Here is a 20,575-nt window from a genome sequence, read left to right on the forward strand (position 1 = left end):
AGGACAGGCCCGGACACGACCTCATTGCCCTACCCCAAACGAACAGAAACTGAACAAAGCGGACATCCGTTTGGAGTCGTGCGGTAGAGTTGATCTAACACATCGTGGACTTCTGTTGAACATGTGTACATGTACGTAGGTCTGGGTTCTGTATGCAGTACCTGTAGTATCTGTCTCCCTCTGTATGTACGTGTATCTTAGGAGACAAGATACCGGTCGCACCCTTGTACCCATATATATGTGCCTAGTGCACGATCAATCAATTATGATGCACCAAATCCTTCTCTACATGGTATCTATCGCAAGTCGATCTTCCAGCTTCCGCTAACCCTAGCCGCCGCCGCCCCAAGCCGCCGCCACCACCCCTCCTCCCCGCGCGCCACCTCCCCACCGCGCGCCTCCACGCCGCGCCGCCCCTTCCCGCCGCGTCGCCTGCCTCCCACCGCCGCGCCGCCTCTCCTTAGCCGCGCCGCCGCCTCCCTCCGCACGATCTCATAGCCATGTCTTCCAACACCTCCACCTACTCCAACCCCTTCGCCGTCGACCCTGCCGAGATCCGCGACATCAACGTCCATGCACGCGTCCCCGTGACCCTCGACGCCTCCAACTCCACGTACTTCACGTGGAAGACGTACTTCACGCTGCTCTTCCGCGAGAACAATCTCGTGGATCACGTGGATGGCACCGTGGACTCCCGCACCATGGTGGCCGACGCCGAGTGGACCGCGATCGACGCCACGATCATCCGGTGGTTCCTCACCACCATCTCCAAGGACTTGTTCCACACGGTCGTGAGTGCCGGCGACGACGCCCGCGCCCTGTGGGTCAAGCTGAACGGCCTCTTCACCGACAATCAGCTTCAGCGCCGCGTCAGGAATTTTTTGACTGTCACCAGGATGAACAGTCCATTGATGACTACTGCCGCCGCCTGAAGACGTTGGCGGACGAGCTCCGTGACATTGGAGCCAAGGTGGACGACGACCTCCTCCTCAGCACGCTCACCGCCGGCCTCAACGAGGACTTCGGCAACGCCGCCTCTAACCTCACCTTGATGCCGGAGCCCTCCTTCCCCAAGTTTGTGGCGTACTTGAGGTTGGAGGAGCGTCGGATGAAGGGGGTCAAGAAGCGTGTGCAGCACCACGCCCTCGCCGCTGGCACCTCCCGCGGCGCCCCTCCACCGACCGCCCCACCCGCGCCGCGCTAGCAGCCGCCGCCACCAGCGCCTCCGGGGTACTTGCCCCTCCCGCCCGCGCCTCCCGCCCTTCCCGCTGCCCCCCAGCAGCCGGGTGGCGGGCGCCGCGGCAACCGAAAGCAGCAACAGGCGCCGGGAGGGGGGCGTCAGCCGCAGCAGGTGACTCCCCCATGGACGTACGACACCAACCCGTGGACCGGCGTCGTCCACGCCTACTCCATGCCGGTCCCTCGGGCTCCGGCTCCGGGCATCCTTGGGCCCCGCCCGGCGGGTCACCAGGCCCTCTTCGCCGCGCCGAACGCCGCTCCCTACAACGGCTATGGTACCGCGCCCCCGCCGGCGCCCGCCTACGGGTCCGCGCCGGCCTATGGCTCCGCCGCCGCGCCGGCCTATGGCTCCGCCGCCGCGCCGGCCTATGGCTCCGCCGCCGCGCCGGCCTATGGCTCCGCCGCCGCGCCGGCCTATGGGACCACGCCCTCCTACGGCGCCGCCGCTGCTCCGGCCTTCGGGGCTGCTCCCGCGCCGGCCTACGGAGGGTTCTACCCTCCTCAGGCGCCGCCGCCGTGGGACCCGGCCTTGCTCGCCGCACTGCACTCCGCCCCGTCACCGAGCTCCTATGGTGGCGGTGGTGACTGGTACATGGACTCGGGCGCCACTGCTCACATGACTGCTCATCCCGGTAACCTCACATCTGCCACTCCCATTCATACTCCCACCCGTATCACCGTTGGTAACGGTTCCTCCCTACCCATTACTCACGTCGGTCATATGTCTTTTCCTTCTACTTCTACTCCTGTGCATATGTCTAATGTTCTTGTGTCTCCTGACTTAGTCACTAATGTTGTTTCCGTTCGTCGCCTTACTCGTGAGAATCCTATAACTGTTGAATTTGACGATATCGGTTTTTCTGTGAAGGACGCCCGTACACGGATGGTGCTCCACCGATGTGATAGCCCGGACGAGCTTTATCCAGTGCATCCCTCCGGCGCCACCACCACCCGTCGCCCCGCCGCCTTCGCCGCCAGTGTCGATCTTTGGCATGCCCGTCTCGGTCATCCCAACTCCACCGCTATGCGTCAGATTCTTCAAAGTTTTTCTTTCTCCCGTAATAAAGTCGACGATCACTCTTGCGAGGCTTGCCGTCTTGGTAAGCACGTTCGTCTTCCCTTTAGCGAGTCTACAAACATTTCCACCTTTCCGTTTCAGTTGTTGCATAGTGATGTTTGGACGTCCCCGGTTGCTAGCAACACGGGCTATTTATACTATCTGGTGACATTGGATGATTTTACTCATTATGTGTGGACCTTCCCTCTCCGTCGCAAGTCCGACGCTCTTGCCACACTCACCGCCTTTTATTCATATGTCACCACACAGTTCGGTCGTCCTATTCTCACCTTGCAAACTGACAACGGCAAGGAGTTTGATAACGTTGCCGTCCGCAATTTACTTGCGTCCCACGGCACCATCTTTACAACTTCAGCGGGTCCAACGAGGGGGATTTTCCCCGATGACGCCCATGATAGGAGTGTATCACTGTTAGACACTCGCCGGTCGACGGTGAAGCCGTCACACTGTGTCACAGACCAAACTCACCTTATACACGTCATCCACAGGGCTATGGCCCAACCACCCATCCGCTGCTACCGCCGTCGTCTAAACATGTGGTTTTTTCGACTTTGATGAAATGACCCCATCTTTTCTACAAAGCTGGCATTACCATATTAGGCATGCAAGCTTAATGTTGCTGACTTTTAACAAGCTTTGCATGTTATTATACATATAATCTTTAATCGGCCATTTTCTGATGAAATAATTTAAAAAATGTAAAACTTGCCAAAAACTAAAACTGTTGACATGGAACCATGACTTGGTCATACTAGCACATGGAAAAAAGATGGTGCAGTTTCTCCAAAGTCAAAAAATTACATGCACACAAATGGACCCTTTTGGCCTATGTTTGCTGTCGTCTTCTCAGCACGGTGATTTTTAGACTATGGAGAAATGTGCCGGTTTTTTTGTAAGACATGAATGAAATTAATTTTGTTTTAGTTGAAGTTATTATCAGTTTAGAGAAGAAAGAATTATAAGAGAAAAGGCCCCTCGGGGTCATAAGCGTGTAGGGTAATAAGCCCATCACCGAATCAAGCACATAGGGGCGACACGAAACATGTCGTTTTGCGTACAATGGCCCAGCAACCCCGGCCCTAACCCGGTCACAATGTCTTTTGCTTGGCGAGGTAGGACTAAAGTTGGACCCCCGCCTTGCCTCTGCGAAGCGCTCTCACGGATGTGCGACGCGCTGGTTTCGTTGGTTCGTTATAATTGCCCGAGTCGGGCTATGCTCCTGGGTGTTGTGCCAAGCCCAACAATGTTTTATTTCTCATTATGTTTTTTAATTAAGAGGTTTGTTTCTATTAATTTTAATTAGTCTAAAATCAACAAAATGCAATCGTGTTAGTGCATCGGGCCCACTGGTCAGCCTCAGTGACTAGCCTTCCTTAGTAACAAAATTTCCTCGCATTTTCGCTGATCTATTCAAATTTCAAATACTATATTCATTTGAATTTTAAATGGCCATATTTGTTCATTAATGTTTTGAAATTAGTAAAACCTTACATTCATTTTGATGAGAAAAATGAGAGGAAATCCCAACTTTAACTAGCTTTCAAGATTGATCCGTATTTTTCAATTTGAAATTTGAAATTTTGAAAAGCCTTCTAAATTTTGGAAATGCATAACTTAAGTCGTATAGTTTCAGTTTGAACAAGTAACTTAAGTCGTATAGCCACGCCCGGCACAGTTGAACTAGCCGCTTCAGTGCCCAAACCGGGAGTTTGTGCACCGTCATCATATAAACTAGATAATCCCCCGTGCGTTGCTGCGGGACGTTTGGTCCAATATACATATTGAAGAGATGTGCATACACAAAATAATGTAATGACGAATAGTACTAAACAATTGTATGGGGCATTCATCATATTTATTTGTTGGCCTAAATTCCTAACATGTTTATCCGAAAAATCACATTCTCTAATTAAAAGTTGTCCCAAATTAGCATCAATTAGTAATAAGATGGTCCCAGTAAACATTACAAAGTTTGAACACAACACGACGAAAACTTGCTTAGCTTGCTTTTTCTGAAATTGAGGCAAATATATGCAATCTGCTAAAACCGGTTGGTTGAGATCATAATGGTATATATTGAAATTTTGACTGATCTTGAAGATCAATAATTATGAAAAAATTGCATTATGCAAGCAAGTGGAAACCGTTACATTATCCGGCCATATTTGTCCATGTGTAATTATCCCCAACCATCATGAGAAATACAATTTTGCTGCGTGCGAGAAGTTCTCCTTTTAGAGTATGGAACAACAAAGATCAGTGAAAAGCTAAAAGAGGGACTTAAGTGTAGCAAAAGAATAGGCAGGAATCTAGAATAAAAAGAACAGACACACTGACTTAAAGGATGCACGGAGCACAATAAAGAAATCAATGGCACGGAAGTACTAATGAGATTGAAGTCCTATGGGGCGACAACATATGGACACCTAGTAATGTATCCACTCCAATCTAACAACACGCAGATGAGTAAAATCAAATTAACAGATAGATTAAGCACAATCCAAAAGTAATAGAGGAAATCAGGAAGGATGGGTAGCAGAGGCTAGAGGACAGTACCTTATGATGACAGTGCCAATTGTAGGAGATCCTTCAGCAGATGAGCTCATCATCCTTGTGGAGTACTCAGCAGGTGTAGCACCACTACGGCGTTGATGCGACCATCAGGGAATCATACGCTGACTGTGTCCTTGGATAGGAAGGAGCTACTTGGTGCCCAACAACAGTCAGACGTGTTTAGCGACCGGCAGGTCTTGTGTGACGCAGGTGGCGAATCTGCATGGCGTGAGAGGCAGTGCCGCGGACAGGGACCTGGAGTCCTTGTATATGAAGGTAGCAAATTTGACAATTTTGACCTTTGGATAAAATCATTTTACAAAATGAAATGCCTCTAATTTTTTTTACTCAGCTGACCTTTTTGAGTGGCGCCCGACACGAATGCGCCACACTACTCACGCCTAGCCTGCGTTGCAGCTGTGTGATCTGAAAATTACTAAGTCAGTGTGCAGCGCCTCAGAGTTAAACGCCACACTTTACAGTGTAGCGCCTAGCCTCTAGGCGTTGCACTAGTGGCTGCTTCATTTTGTAGGCAACCACTAGTGCAACGCCTAGGGGCTAGGCGCTACACTGTATAGTGTGGCGCCTAGCTCTTAGACGCTGCACATTGACTTAGTAATTTTTAGGCAGTCCGGGGTGCGACCCTGGCCAGGCGTGTAGCGCCTGTCAGTCAGGCGTCGCACCATGTAGTGTGGCGCCTTCTTGTCGGACGGCACTCAAAAAGGTCAGCTGAGTGATTTTTTTTAGAAGCAGTTTATTTTGTGAAATGATTTCATCCACAGATTAAAATTATCAAATTTGCCTATGGGGAGAAGGCTGCACGCCCAATGAAAAGGCCGCCGCAAGAGAACCTCCGTCCTTGTTGATCGGTGCCAGTGACGAGAGGCGCGGCAGTCCTGTTTCAGACCTGGCTTGGGGCCGCCTTACCTTGCACGACATGCAGGGATACTGGAGAGGCATGATCTGGCCGGTCCACCTACGGGAGGAGAGGGGCTGCACGCCTAACGGCCGGCGCGCGGCAGAGAATCTCAGTCGTTGTTCGTCGGTGGCAGCTGCAGGAGGCGTTGGCGGCCCTGCGCCAGCCCTACTGGGGAGGACGAGGCTTGCCTGCTCCCATCCCGTGCTCCATCCATGCTCCCGTTCCACTCATTCTCGATCGAACGGCTGGCCCAATTTTCCTCCCCCACGTCCCTTTTCTGCCCAAAAAAGGGAATCGGCGTATTTCCGTTTCTCTCTCTCCCTCACGTAATACTCGCGACTGATTCTGGAGGGAAAATGTCCGCCAATCTAACTATTTTGCGCGCCAACTTAGAAACCGAGGTATGAGCCAAACCCTCACAAACGCTAGATCCTAAATCACAGGCGGAAGGATATTTGCAATCTGGAGCCTGACTGCATCCAACGAACAAATTTCAGGCAGATAGCAAAGTCTGCAAATATCAAGCCATCCGAGGTTTAAACAAAGGAAATTATTGCCCCGTATGGTTTCTTCAAGCAGTGATCATGGGAACCATGAACACGGCAATGGATCTCCAGGACCAGAAGTAAGAAATCCGACTCATATTCTTCTTGATCTCTTTTCATTGTTCTTGTCCTTCTTGTCGAACTGGTTACTTACTTTCTCCTGCTGACAAACAAATCAAAAATACTGTTCATGATCGTGTAAGATCTATGCAAATCTGATTTCAACATTTGTACAACCATGTAAGGCAAAAGGAATAGCAGTTTTTCACAACTTAGTCAGGTCGTTCATGCTATTTCAACCTTATATATAAAAGAATCTGTTATTCTTTCACGACCTGCTGTACATAATAAAATCCGATGTCTAATTGTTGTTTTATCCATAATCAATATTAGTCTCACAAAATCAACATTATGATCTTTTACAGTTGATTTAGATTCAAATAGTTGTACAACAATTTAGTTTACAAGTAGTATTCCAGTAGTGTGGCCATGTAGACACAAATGTAGTATGATTATGAGGACTGAATGGTTAGACTACAAAACTGCGACATGAATTGATTACTTGTGTCAAGGGCAACTAAAAGGTAATCTGTTTGTGAACCTTTTTTGAAAAATCTAACTGTCAAGCATATGAGTATTAACTAAAGTGAATACTGACTCATATAGGATGTGCATGAAACGGCTCCTAGCAATGCAACAGATTGCATCGATGGAAGGGTACCAAAGGTTGGCATGCAATTTCTATCTGAAGAGGAAGCTTACTCCTTTTATAACAAGTATGCAAAAGCTATCGGTTTTAGCATCCGAAGAGGAAGTCAACATAAAGTAAAGAATTCTTCCGTGATACAAACGGACATTTACATGCTCCCGTCAAGGTATGGGCTGCTTGTATTTTGTTTTAGTTATATTACTTTTGGTTTCATCAAGATACTTATTTTAATTGACAGGATTCTAAGCAGAAGATAAGAGAGAGGATTCGTTCAGTTGCAGTAGGCCTGAAACACGATGTGGTTGTGAAGCCCATATGAAGATAAGTCTGAAAAGCGGATTATATTATGTCTACGAATTTGAGGCTGCACACAACCATAATCTTGCCACTGGAGACATGGCCTTATATTTAAGGTCCCAAAGGAAAGTGACAGAAGCACAAATAGCAAACGCTGAGGTCGCAAAGTCTGTAGGCATTTCGAATAAAGCAACTATTGATCTTATGGCCAAAGAAGCATGTGGACTTCCAAATCTTGGGTTTGCACCCGAAGATATGAAAAATCGTTTGTACTCTAAGAGAACACTGCAAGCAAAGAAAGGTGACACCGGGGGAGTGTTAGAATACATGGAGAAGAAGGTAAAAGAAGATCCCAATTTTTTCTATTCAATTCAAATTGACGAGGATGATCTGATAACTAATATATTTTGGGCTGACTCAAAAATGATCTCAGACTATGCATTATTTGGTGATGTTATATGCTTTGACACCACATATAGGAAACTAGATGATGAGCGTCCATTTGGTTTAATTGTTGGGGTCAATAATCACAAGAAAACTACTGTCTTTGGTGCCACACTTCTCTATGATGAAACAACTGAAAGTTTTGGTTGGCTTTTTAGAACATTTCTAACAGCTATGTCTGGGAAACATCCAAGGACAATCCTGACCGATGAAGATGCAGCAATGGCCAAGGCAATCAGTGTAGTCCTGCCTCGGTCTCAGCACAGACTTTGCGTGTGGCATATGAATCAAAATGCTTGCAAGCACCTTGCTGGGGTTGTTGAAGAATATAAGAAGTTCAATGCTGATTTTCAGCATTGTATATATGATATTGAGGAAGAAGATGATTTTATAAATGAATGGAATAGAATGCTGGACAGATATGGTCTACGTGACAATACATGGTTGCAAAGGCTGTTTGAGAAAAGGGAGCAATGGGCACTAGTGTATGGCAGAAATACATTCTCAGCCCACATGAGCACTACCCAAAGAAGTGAAAGCATGAATAATGAGCTGAAGCGGTACATTAGTATTAAATATGACATGCTTACTTTCTTCGAGCATTTTGAGCGGCTAGTTGCAGATAAAAGATTTGTAGAGGTGAAGTGTGACTTCAAGGCGTCACAAACTACTCCCAAGCTGAAGGCAGTAGATAGCTATGTATTAAGGCAAGCTGCAACTACGTATACTCCAGAAATATTCAAGATGTTTGAGGAGCAAGTGCTTCGGACCCTCAACTATGACACATTTCTTTGTGATGATAGTGACAAAGAGCAGAAGGTTTATACAGTAAAATTTCATGGCACACAACGTGAGCATGTTGTCCGATTTGACCCGAACGAAGAGAAAGTCAATTGTAGTTGCAAGAAATTTGAATTTGCTGGAATCCTCTGCTCTCATTGCTTAAAGATACTTGATATTAATAATATCAAGCATATCCCTAAACAGTATGTATTGAATAGATGGACAATTGATGCCAAAGTGCTAGAGATAACAAGCAATCACAATCTGCAAGAGGATTTAAAAGCAAGAATGTCTAACTTCTACAAAGACTTGTGCAGAATGTTTATCCACATAGCTGCTCGTGCGGCAGAGTCCGATGAAACATTTGACATGGCTGCTAAATGCGCAGAGCAGCTAGCACGAGATGTGGAGAAATGCTTGAAAAATAGAACTGATCCAGATCCAAACCCAGATGTGGGTAATTCCTCTGTTTCAGAAGGTATATACTATACTACTACTTGCATGGAGTCTTTTCAAACTGATTCTTACATTTAACTTTATGGTTGCAGGTCCGAACATCGACTCTAGTAGAGTTTCAAAACATAACAAGGGGCTATGCAGGCCAAGAGGTATGAAGGTCAAGGAGAAGACCGTACGAGGACCAGCAAGACCCATTGGTGCCTTGGAGAAAGCAAAAACAAATAAGAAAAAGAAGACAGATGATTCTTTACAACTACAACCTGAAATGCCTTTCACAATTCAAATGCCTATGTATAACCCAATCTTATTGGTATATAGGAAGTCTGTGAAGGAAATATGCCCTAGAGGCAATAATAAAGTATTATATATTTCCTTATATCATGATAAATGTTTATTATTCATGCTAGAATTGTATTAACCGGAAACATAATACATGTGTGAATACATAGACAAACAGAGTGTCACTAGTATGCCTCTACTTGACTGGCTCGTTAATCAAAGATGGTTATGTTTCCTAGCCATAGACATGAGTTGTCATTTGATTAACGGGATCACCTCATTAGGATAATGACGTGATTGACTTGACCCATTCCGTTAGCTTAGCACCCGATCGTTTAGTATGTTGCTATTGCTTTCTTCATGACTTATACATGTTCCTATGACTATGAGATTATGCAACTCCCGTTTACCGGAGGAACACTTTGTGTGCTACCAAACGTCACAACGTAACTGGGTGATTATAAAGGTGCTCTACAGGTGTCTCCAAAGGTACTTGTTGGGTTGGCGTATTTCGAGATTAGGATTTGTCACTCCGATTGTCGGAGAGGTATCTCTGGGCCCACTCGGTAATGCACATCACTATAAGCCTTGCAAGCATTGTGACTAATGAGTTAGTTGCGGGATGATGTATTACGGAACGAGTAAAGAGACTTGCCGGTAACGAGATTGAACTAGGTATCGAGATACCGACGATCGAATCTCGGGCAAGTAACATACCGATGACAAAGGGAACAACGTATGTTGTTATGCGGTCTGACCGATAAAGATCTTCGTAGAATATGTGGGAGCCAATATGGGCATCCAGGTCCCGCTATTGGTTATTGACCGGAGAGGTGTCTCGGTCATGTCTACATAGTTCTCGAACCCAAAGGGTCCGCACGCTTAAAGTTACGATGACAGTTATATTATGAGTTAATATGTTTTGATGTACCGAAAGTTATTCGGAGTCCCGGATGTGATCACAGACATGACGAGGAGTCTCGAAATGGCTGAGATATAAAGATTGATATATTGGACGACTATATTCGGACACCGGAAGTGTTCCGGAGAAGTTTCGGATTAAACCGGAGTGCGGGAGGGTTACCGGAACCCCCCGAGGAAGTATTGGGCCTTAGTGGGCCTTGAGGGGAGAGAGAGGGCAGCAGCCAGGAGGTGGCGCGCCCCCTCCCAGGAGGAGTCCTAGTTGGACTAGGAGAGGGGGGCGCAGCCCCCTTTCCCTCTCCCTCTCCCTCTCTTTCCTTCCCCCCTTCTTTTCCTAGTAGGACTAGGAAAGGGGAGTCCTACTCCTACTAGGAGGAGGACTCCCCCTCTCTCCTTGGCACGCCTAGGGCAGCCGGCCTCCCCCTTGCTCCTTTATATACGGGGGCAGGGGGGCACCTCTATACACATTTGATATACGATATTTTAGCTGTGTGCGGTGCCCCCCTCTCCACCATATTACACCTCGATAATACCGTCGCGGAGCTTAGGCGAAGCCCTGCGTTGGTGGAACATCATCATCGTCACCACGCCGTCGTGCTGACGAAACTCTCCCTCAACACTCGGCTGGATCGGAGTTCGAGGGACGTCATCGAGCTGAACGTGTGTAGAACTTGGAGGTGCCGTACGTTCGGTACTTGATCGGTCGGATCGTGAAGACGTACGACTACATCAACCGCGTTGTGATAACGCTTCCGTTGTCGGTCTACGAGGGTACGTGGACAACACTCTCCCCTCTCGTTGCTATGCATCACCATGATCTTGCGTGTGCGTAGAATTTTTTTTGAAATTACTACGTTCCCCAACAGTGGTATCAGAGCCTGGTTTTATGCGTTGATGCTATGCACGAGTAGAACACAAGTGAGTTGTGGGCGATATAAGTCATACTGCTTACCAGCATGTCATACTTTGGTTCAGCGGTATTGTGAGATGAAGCAGCCCGGACCGACATTACGCGTACGCTTACGCGAGACTGGTTTCACCGTTCGGAGCACTCGTTGCTTAAAGGTGACTGGCGGGTGTCTGTCTCTCTCACTTTAGTTGAACCGAGTGTGGCTACGCCCGGTCCTTGCGAAGGTTAAAACAGCACCAACTTGACTAACTATCGTTGTGGTTTTGATGCGTAGGTAAGAACGGTTCTTGCTAAGCCCGTAGCAGCCACGTAAAACTTGCAACAACAAAGTAGAGGACGTCTAACTTGTTTTTGCAGGGCATGTTGTGATGTGATATGGTCAAGACATGATGTGATATAATTTGTTGTATGAGATGATCATGTTTTGTAACCGAGTTATTGGCAACTGGCAGGAGCCATATGGTTGTCGCTTTATTGTATGAGATGCAATCACCATGTAATAGTTTTACTTTATCACTAAGCAGTAGCGATAGTCGTAAAAGCAATTAGTTGGCGAGACGACAACGATACTACGATGGAGATCAAGGTGTCGCGCCGGTGATGATGGTGATCATGACGGTGCTTCGTAGATGGAGATCACAAGCACAAGATGATGATGGCCACATCATATCACTTATATTGATTGCATGTGATATTAATCCTTTATGCATCTTATTTTGCTTTGATTGACGGTAGCATTATAAGATGATCTCTCACTAAAATTTCAAGATAAAAGTGTTCTCCCTGAGTATGCACCGTTGCGAAAGTTCTTCGTGCTGAGACACCACGTGATGATCGGGTGTGATAGGCTCTACGTTCAAATACAACGGGTGCAAAACAGTTGCACACGCGGAATACTCAGGTTAAACTTGACGAGCCTAGCATATGCAGATATGGCCTCGGAACACAGAGACCGAAAAGGTCGAGCGTGAATCATATAGTAGATATGATCAACATAGTGATGTTCACCATTGAAACTACTCCATCTCACGTGATGATCGGACATGGTTTAGTTGATTTGGATCACGTAATCACTTAGATGATTAGAGGGATATCTATCTAAGTGGGAGTTCTTAAGTAATATGATTAATTAAACTTAAATTTATCATGAACTTAGTACCTGATAGTATCTTGCTTGTCTATGTTAATTGTAGATAAATGGCCCGTGCTGTTGTTCCGTCGAATTTTAATGCGTTCCTTGAGAAAGCTAAGTTGAAAGATGATGGTAGCAATTACACGGACTGGGTCCGTAACTTGAGGATTATCCTCATTGCTGCACAGAAGAATTACGTCCTGGAAGCACCGCTAGGTGCCAGGCCTCCTGCAAGAGCAACACCAGAAGTTATGAACGTCTGGCAGAGCAAAGCTGATGACTACTCAATAGTTCAGTGTGCCATGCTTCACGGCTTAGAACCGGGTCTTCAACGACGTTTTGAACGTCATGTAGCATATGAGATGTTCCAGGAGTTGAAGTTAATATTTCAAGCAAATGCCCAGATTGAGAGATATGAAGTCTCCAATAAGTTATATAGCTGCAAGATGGAAGAGAATAGTTCTGTCAGTGAGCATATACTCAGAATGTCTGGGTATAATAATCACTTGATTCAACTGGGAGTTCAACTTCCGGATGATTGCGTCATTGACAGAATTCTTCAATCACTGCCACCAAGCTACAAGAGCTTCGTGATGAACTATAACATGCAAGGGATGGATAAGACAATTCCCGAGCTCTTCGCAATGCTAAAGGCAGCGGAGGTAGAAATCAAAAAGGAGCATCAAGTGTTGATGGTCAGTAAAACCACTAGTTTCAAGAAAAAGGGCAAAGGGAAGAAGAAAGGGAACTTCAAGAAGAACAACAAGCAAGTTGCTGTTCAGGAGAAGAAATCCAAGTCTGGACCTAAGCCTGAAACTGAGTGCTTCTACTGTAAGCAGACGGGTCACTAGAAGCGGAACTGCCCCAAGTATTTGGCGGATAAGAAGGATGGCAAGGTTAACAAAGGTATATGTGATATACATGTTATTGATGTGTACCTTACTAATACTCGCAGTAGCACCTGGGTATTTGATACTGGTTCTGTTGCTAATATTTACAACTCAAAACAGGGGCTACGGATTAAGCGAAGATTGGCTAAGGATGAGGTGACGATGCGCGTGGGAAATGGTTCCAAAGTCGATGTGATCGCCGTCGGCACGCTACCTCTACATCTACCTTCGGGATTAGTTTTAGACCTAAATAATTGTTATTTGGTGCCAGCGTTGAGCATGAACATTATATCTGGATCTTCTTTAATGCGAGACGGTTATTCATTTAAATCAGAGAATAATGGTTGTTCTATTTATATGAATAATATCTTTTATGGTCATGCACCCTTGAAGAGTGGTCTATTTTTAATGAATCTCGATAGTAGTGATACACATATTCATAATGTCGAAGCCAAAAGATGCAGAGTTGATAATGACAGTGCAACTTATTTGTGGCACTGCCATTTGGGTCATATCGGTGTAAAGCGCATGAAGAAACTCCATACTGATGGAATTTTGGAATCACTTGGTACTTGCGAACCGTGCCTTATGGGCAAGATGACCAAAACACCGTTCTCCGGAACTATGGAGAGAGCAACAAATTTGTTGGAAATCATACATACAGATGTATGTGGTCCGATGAATATTGAGGCTCTTGACGGATATCGTTATTTTCTCACCTTCACAGATGATTTGAGCAGATATGGATATATCTACTTAATGAAACATAAGTCTGAAACATTTGAAAAGTTCAAAGAATTTCAGAGTGAAGTTGAAAATCATCGTAACAAGAAAATAAAATTCCTACGATCTGATCGTGGAGGAGAATATTTGAGTTACGAGTTTGGCCTACATTTGAAACAATGCGGAATAGTTTCGCAACTCACGCCACCCGGAACACCACAGCGTAATGGTGTGTCCGAACGTCGTAATCGTACTTTATTAGATATGGTGCGATCTATGATGTCTCTTACTGATTTACCGCTATCGTTTTGGGGTTATGCTTTAGAGACGGCTGCATTCACTCTAAATAGGACACCATCGAAATCCGTTGAGACGACGCCTTTTGAACTATGGTTTGGCAAGAAACCAAAGTTGTCGTATCTTAAAGTTTGGGGTTGCGATGCTTATGTGAAGAAACTTCAACCTGATAAGCTCGAACCTAAATCGGAGAAATGTGTCTTCATAGGATACCCAAAGGAGACTGTTGGGTACACCTTCTATCACAGATCCGAAGGCAAGATATTCGTTGCTTAGAATGGATCCTTTCTAGAGAAGGAGTTTCTCTCGAAAGATGTGAGTGGGAGGAAAGTAGACCTTGATGAGGTAACTGTACCTGCTCCCTTATTGGAAAGTAGATCATCGCAGAAATCAGTTTCTGCGACACCTACACCAATTAGTGAGGAAGTTAATGATAATGATCATGAAACTTCAGATCAAGTTATTACCGAACCTCGTAGGTCAACTAGATCAAGATCCGCACCAGAGTGGTACGGCAATCCTGTTCTGGAGGTCATGTTACTAGACCATGATGAACCTACGAACTATGAAGAAGCGATGGTGAGCCCAAATTCCACAAAATGGCTTGAGGCCATGAAATCCGAGATGGGATCCATGTATGAGAACAAAGTATGGACTTTGGTTGACTTGCCCGATGGTCGGCAAGCCATTGAAAATAAATGGATCTTCAAGAAGAAGACTGACGCTGATGGTAATGTTACTGTCTATAAAGCTCGACTTGTTGCGAAAGGTTTTCGACAAGTTCAAGGGATTGACTACGATGAGACCGTCTCACCCGTAGCGATGCTTAAGTCTGTCCGAATCATGTTAGCAATTGCCGCATTTTATGATTATGAAATTTGGCAAATGGATGTCAAAACTGCATTCCTGAATGGATTTCTGGAAGAAGAGTTGTATATGATGCAACCGGAAGGTTTTGTCGATCCAAAGGGAGCTAACAAAGTGTGCAAGCTCCAGCGATCCATTTATGGACTGGTGCAAGCCTCTCGGAGTTGGAATAAACGCTTTGATAGTGTGATCAAAGCATTTGGTTTTATACAGACTTTTGGAGAAGCCTGTATTTACAAGAAAGTGAGTGGGAGCTCGATAGCATTTCTGATATTATATGTGGATGACATATTACTGATTGGAAATGATATAGAATTTCTGGATAGCATAAAGGGATACTTGAATAAGAGTTTTTCAATGAAAGACCTCGGTGAAGCTGCATATATATTAGGCATTAAGATCTATAGAGATAGATCAAGACACTTAATTGGACTTTCACAAAGCACATACCTTGACAAAGTTTTGAAGAAGTTCAAAATGGATCAAGCAAAGAAAGGATTCTTGCCTGTACTACAAGGTGTGAGATTGAGTAAGACTCAATGCCCGACCACTGCAGAAGATAGAGAGAAGATGAAAGATGTTCCCTATGCTTCAGCCATAGGCTCTATCATGTATGCAATGCTGTGTACCAGACCTGATGTGTCCCTTGCTATAAGTTTAGTAGGGAGGTACCAAAGTAATCCAGGAGTGGATCACTGGACAGCGGTCAAGAACATCCTGAAATAGCTGAAAAGGACTAAGGATATGTTTCTCGTTTATGGAGGTGACAAAGAGCTCATCGTAAGGGGTTACGTTGATGCAAGCTTTGACACTGATCCGGACGATTCGAAATCGCAAACCGGATACGTATTTACATTGAACGGTGGAGCTGTCAGTTGGTGCAGTTCTAAGCAAAGTGTCGTGGCGGGATCTACGTGTGAAGCGGAATACATAGCTGCTTCGGAAGCAGCAAATGAAGGAGTCTGGATGAAGGAGTTCATATCCGATCTAGGTGTCATACCTAGTACATCGGGACCAATGAAAATCTTTTGTGACAATACTAGTGCAATTGCCTTAGCAAAGGAATCCAGATTTCACAAGAGAACCAAGCACATCAGAAGACGCTTCAATTCCATCCAGGATTTAGTCCAGGTGGGAGACATAGAAATTTGCAAGATACATACGGATCTGAATGTTGCAGACCCGTTGACTAAGCCTCTTCCACGAGCAAAACATGATCAGCACCAAGACTCCATGGGTGTAAGAATCATTACTATGTAATCTAGATTATTGACTCTAGTGCAAGTGGGAGACTGAAGGAAATATGCCCTAGAGGCAATAATAAAGTATTATATATTTCCTTATATCATGATAAATGTTTATTATTCATGCTAGAATTGTATTAACCGGAAACATAATACATGTGTGAATACATAGACAAACAGAGTGTCACTAGTATGCCTCTACTTGACTAGCTCGTTAATCAAAGATGATTATGTTTCCTAGCCATAGACATGAGTTGTCATTTGATTAACGGGATCACCTCATTAGGAGAATGACCTGATTGACTTGACCCATTCCGTTAGCTTAGCACCCGATCGTTTAGTATGTTGCTATTGCTTTCTTCATGACTTATACATGTTCCTATGACTATGAGATTATGCAACTCCCGTTTACCGGAGGAACACTTTGTGTGCTACCAAACATCACAACGTAACTGGGTGATTATAAAGGTGCTCTACAGGTGTCTCCAAAGGTACTTGTTGGGTTGGCGTATTTCGAGATTAGGATTTGTCACTTCGATTGTCGGAGAGGTATCTCTGGGCCCACTCGGTAATGCACATCACTATAAGCCTTGCAAGTATTGTGACTAATGAGTTAGTTGCGGGATGATGTATTACAGAACGAGTAAAGAGACTTGCCGATAACGAGATTGAACTAGGTATCGAGATACCGACGATCGAATCTCGGGCAAGTAACATACCGATGACAAAGGGAACAACGTATGTTGTTATGCGGTCTGACCGATAAAGATCTTCGTAGAATATGTGGGAGCCAATATGGGCATCCAGGTCCCGCTATTGGTTATTGACCGGAGAGGTGTCTCGGTCATGTCTACATAGTTCTCGAACCCAAAGGGTCCGCACGCTTAAAGTTACGATGACAATTATATTATGAGTTTATATGTTTTGATGTACCGAAGGTTGTTCGGAGTCCCGGATGTGATCACGGACATGACGAGTAGTCTCGAAATGGTCGAGACATGAAGATTGATATATTGGACGACTATATTCGGACACCGGAAGTGTTCCGGAGAAGTTTCGGATTAAACCGGAGTGCGGGAGGGTTACCGGAACCCCCCGGGGAAGTATTGGGCCTTAGTGGGCCTTGAGGGGAGAGAGAGGGCAGCAGCCAGGAGGTGGCGCGGCCCCTCCCAGGAGGAGTCCTAGTTGGACTAGGAGAGGGGGGCGCAGCCCCCTTTCCCTCTCCCTCTCCCTCTCTTTCCTTCCCCCCTTCTTTTCCTAGTAGGACTAGGAAAGGGGAGTCCTACTCCTACTAGGAGGAGGACTCCCCCTCTCTCCTTGGCGCGCCTAGGGCAGCCGGCCTCCCCCTTGGTCCTTTATATACGGGGGTAGGGGGGCACCTCTATACACACTTGATATACAATATTTTAGCCGTGTGCGGTGCCCCCCTCTCCACCATATTACACCTCGATAATACCGTCGCGGAGCTTAGGCGAAGCCCTGCGTCGGTGGAACATCATCATCGTCACCACGCCGTCGTGCTGACGAAACTCTCCCTCAACACTCGGCTGGATCGGAGTTCGAGGGACGTCATCGAGCTGAACGTGTGTAGAACTTGGAGGTGCTGTACATTCGGTACTTGATCGGTCGGATCGTGAAGACGTACGACTACATCAACCGCGTTGTGATAACGCTTCCACTGTCGGTCTACGAGGGTACGTGGACAACACTCTCCCCTCTCGTTGCTATGCATCACCATGATCTTGCGTGTGCGTAGATTTTTTTTTTGAAATTACTACGTTCCCCAACAGTCTGCCCTTCTTAACTTTCTCATTTTCAAACTTCAGTGTTGCTAAGCCTGCTATTAATCTTCATTGGGTCATTTGGGAGAAAATATTGGACCAGGATCAGCAAGACCCGTTGGTGACTTGGAGAAAGCAAAAAAAAAAGAAGAAAATCGCCGATTCTTTACAACTACAACCTGGAATGCCTTTGACAAACCAAATGCCGGGGTATCTACCACAATACAACCCAGCCCAAATGGTATAAGAAGGCTACTTGTAAATTTTTCTCCTTTTTTAATTTTCAACGACCTAAGCTTTGCTATTTATTTGCATAGGGTCATCTGGGAGCTCTGCCAAATCATCTATACCCCTATTTGGCACAACATGGTCCTACTAGTGGTACCTCTACCCCTACGATGTTGCCAGGACAGAATCCATTCTTCCAACTACAGAATCCTACCAGTGGTACCTTTAACCCTACGATGATGCCAGCACAAAATCTATCATTATTCCAACAATAGACTCCTACCAGTGGTACCTCTACCCCTATGATGATGCTAGGACAGAATCTATCATCCTTCCAAGAAAATAATCTCACCATCGGTGCCTCTACCCCTACGATGATGCCAGGACAAGATCTACCATTCTTCCAACAGAAGCCTGCTTAATCGATGTTATAGAGTTTTATCTCATGTATTTGCTTGCAACTATATTAGAAACTATGAGTATACGACCATGGATTGAAGGATACTATCTATATTAATTAAACATATTTCACTTATTTTCCATGTTACCATCTGTTCATAGCTTAAAGGACTATGAATGGAACACAGGAATTACGTTTTTCCACTTTTCATCTGTTGTAATTATTGTCAACTCATTATAGACAAGTTGCAAAACAATGGTAGCCCTCAGGTTGGATGAGATTAATAGGAATATTGTGATTTCTACTTTCTATACTGCTATACAAGCAATGTGAACCAAGATGCAGTTAGGCTTGGTTTGCATCAGGTATAAACTGTACATATTACCAACAACACTTTTTTGCCTAACCTGACAAGCAGACCAGTAGTCGATCACTGCGGTAATGAAGTGCCACTGTCACGCAGATCAGTATGAACTATCAAACCAAAAATATGACTTTGCATGCATCGATGAAAGGAGTAATTTGTTCACTTCACTGAACCGTCTTCTGGCCTCATCCTGTATGCAAACATCACCACCACTAGCTAATTAAATTTCAGTTTATTCAATCAGTACACGACATCATTAGTATTTTGTGCAATGCAAGACCTTTCCAAGATTGAATCCACTGCATTTAAACTATGCTTTCCTTTTGTTGCATCCTAAAATTAACCATCTTGTTAGAAAAAGTAAATCAAGCTGAGCACCTTCGGTACGCACAGAACAATGATATAAATTAATTGTCAATTTAAACACAGCTAGATAGGTATCCAGGACATGTAGAAGCTAATTTCGATCTACAATTTTGCACAACAAAAGTTGAGCTATTAAGAAATCTCTGTATGGACCAAATTAATTTGCAATATCCCCTTGTGCTTGTGTGCTCAAATACCAGTAGTTACATACAAAATAGCTCAGATCAGAGACTAAATGGCGAAGAAATCAGACTAGACATCTGAATTGTGCAGAAGTACAGAGGAGGAAGAGAGGGAGCGGGGCAAGCCAACCTCGGCAGGCACGGGAATGGTGCCAGCGGCACCGAAGACGGCGCCACACGCCTGGAATAGCCGCTAGAAGGGGGACACCCTCGTCGCTCGCCGCGGCCTCCGCCGCCACGACCTCCACTATCACCACCTCCATTATCCCCGCCCCGAGCTCCACCATCTCCGTCTCTTTGGCGCAAGAACGAACCATGAGGCGGAGGCTGCGTTGCGGCAGGAGAGGGACGACAGCTGGGACGGGAACGGCGCCGACTGACTCACTGGATCTCTCCGCTGTCCACGCTCGGCTGTCGGAAGGTGAGGAGAAAGGGGAAGGAGGGGACTACGTATTGGGTACAGGGGAAATACGGGAGCACGACGACTTTTTTTGGGCCAGAAAAGGGACGTGGGAGACGAAAACTGGGCCAGCCGTTCGATCGAGAATGAGTGGAACGGGAGCATGGGTGGGAGCACGGGACCGGAGCAGGCAAGCCTCGTCCGGCTGGGGATGCCTTACCTCACGCGACATGCGGCGATATGGGAGTGGCGTGATGTTGATGGTTGGTAAGTCGACGCATAACTGACACGAAGAGATCGGCTCCATCGGCTCTTGATTACTTGACGCATCGGTTACAGAAACCAAAACACAAATGACTGTTTGGTTCATTCACCAGGAAAAGGCTACATAAAGAAGCGATATGCCCGTGGCAGACAAAACGATCAGAAGAGGAGAGAGAGCTGGTCGTCGGTACGTTGTGTACGCTGGTAACGGCATGATGACATGGCATTCATGCATGTAAAGAATTAGACTAATGTGAACGCTGAGGTGGCATGAAGATGATGTGGATAGTGTGCATAT

The 20,575-nt window shown here is 45.8% G+C and overlaps 1 long non-coding RNA gene across 1 annotated transcript; it reads right to left on the reverse strand.

Annotated features, from left to right (window-relative positions):
* Nucleotides 1–6,243: 6,243 nt before the first annotated feature.
* On the reverse strand, nucleotides 6,244–20,158 carry LOC123168077 (uncharacterized). The gene is made up of 3 exons (XR_006484201.1): nucleotides 19,744–20,158; nucleotides 19,106–19,255; nucleotides 6,244–6,494 (listed from the first exon to the last, which is right to left on the reverse strand). It is a non-coding gene; the product is annotated as an uncharacterized lncRNA (long non-coding RNA).
* Nucleotides 20,159–20,575: the final 417 nt, after the last annotated feature.

Source organism: Triticum aestivum, chromosome 7D, assembly GCF_018294505.1.
Source record: "Triticum aestivum cultivar Chinese Spring chromosome 7D, IWGSC CS RefSeq v2.1, whole genome shotgun sequence".
NCBI classification, from domain to species: domain Eukaryota; kingdom Viridiplantae; phylum Streptophyta; class Magnoliopsida; order Poales; family Poaceae; genus Triticum; species Triticum aestivum.